The sequence below is a fragment of the Octopus bimaculoides genome, chromosome 11, assembly GCF_001194135.2.
Source record: "Octopus bimaculoides isolate UCB-OBI-ISO-001 chromosome 11, ASM119413v2, whole genome shotgun sequence".
Taxonomy (NCBI): Eukaryota; Metazoa; Mollusca; class Cephalopoda; order Octopoda; family Octopodidae; genus Octopus; species Octopus bimaculoides.
In genome coordinates this window covers 47,730,716-47,732,309 of record NC_068991.1, presented here as the reverse complement: position 1 = coordinate 47,732,309, position 1,594 = coordinate 47,730,716, and the positions used below count along the sequence as shown (strand labels likewise).

General features: G+C 38.2%; 1 protein-coding gene across 9 annotated transcripts in view; it reads left to right on the top strand.

Moving 5' to 3' along the window:
- Positions 1-1,594, top strand: part of LOC106870835 (pleckstrin homology domain-containing family D member 1) — a 216,641-nt gene that overhangs the window by 146,662 nt on the left and 68,385 nt on the right. The window lies entirely within an intron of this gene.

The following is a 1,594-nucleotide window of genomic DNA, read 5'->3' as shown; positions in this document are numbered from 1 at the left end:
GGCATGGCCGTGGCACAGGCATGGCCGTGGCACAAGCATGGCCATGGCACAGGCATGGCCATGGCACAGGCATGGCCGTGGCACAAGCATGGCCGTGGCACAGGCATGGCTGCAGTATAAGCATGACCATGGTACAAGCACAGCCAGATTACAAGCATGGCTGTGGTACAGGTTTGGCAATGGTACAAGCATGGTTATGTGGTTAAGAAGTTCATTTCTCACCTGCATGATTTTAGTTCCAGTCCCTTAAGCAACAAGTGTGTTCTACTATAGCTTCAGGTTAACAAAAACTGTAAGAAATCCATCATATGTGTGTGTGTGTGTGTGTGATAATTTACATTATCCAAAAATCACTATGCTGCAAATGGTGATGTCATTTCTCCAGTTAACAAGTCATCCCTTGGATTTTCACTTTTGAAGACAAGTCAAAAAAGAATATCTCTTATTTGAGAAACAAACAAAGGTTAGTGACAGGTGTGGCATCCAGCTGAAAACAATGTCTGAATAATATATTTATCTGCTCCATGCCAGCAGAGAAAAAAAAAGAAGAAGACATAAAGACCAAGAAATTAATTTAAGGCTTTAATGGAGTCTATATAAATACTAAAGCCTTTTGGAAAATATGTTATTCGTGATTTTATTAAACATAGATATATTAACAAAACAAGATAAACAAGAGTTTTCTATTTTCTATTCTAAAATTTTACCTTTGAAACTTGTTTGTTTCTTTTTAACTTTCAATGCAATATGCACTAGTAACTTTTGGTTTCCAATGTGAAATGCTCCAGTAATTTTTCGCTTTCTATTCAAAATGTGTGAGTAACTTACTTGGTCTTGAATGCGTCTCAAAATAATAAAAATAAAAAGGTTAAGAATCTTATTACCTTTTACTTGTTTCAGTTATTGGACTGTGGCCATGCTGGGGTTTTAGTTAGGTGAATCGACTCCAGTACTTATCTTTTTTATATGTGTGGTACTTCTATCAGTCTCTTTTTGCCAAACCACTTAGTTATGGGGATCTAAGCAAGCCAAAACAGATTGTCAAGTGGTGGTGGGAAACACATACACATGACAGGCTTCCACACAGTTTCCATCTATGAAATTCCTTCAGAAGTATATAGTTGAGGACACTTTCCCAAAGTGCTACATAGTAGGACTGAACCCAACACCACATGGTTGCAAACCAGGCTTCTTAACCATATAACCAAGCCTGTTCTTTTTTTTTCTTTGTTTTTTAAGACAAAACAGTGTAATTGGAGGCAATGTGAAGAGACCCTTTTAAATGTGGAAAAGAGCAGAATCCGTAGAGCTCTGGGCAAACTGTTTTGTGATATTTAGTTACTTCCCTGAACATTAAGGTCAAATTTACTCATATGTTTGTTGTAATGATAGACAGTGATGCAGGAGTGGCTGTGTGGTAAGTAGCTTGCTAACCAACCACATGGTTCCGGGTTTATTCCTACTGCGTGGCACCTTGGGCAAGTGTCTTCTGCTATAGCCTCGGGCTGACCAAAGCCTTGTGAGTGGATTTGGTAAACGGAAACTGAAAGAAGCCTGTCGTAAATATATGTATATATATATATATATATGTGTG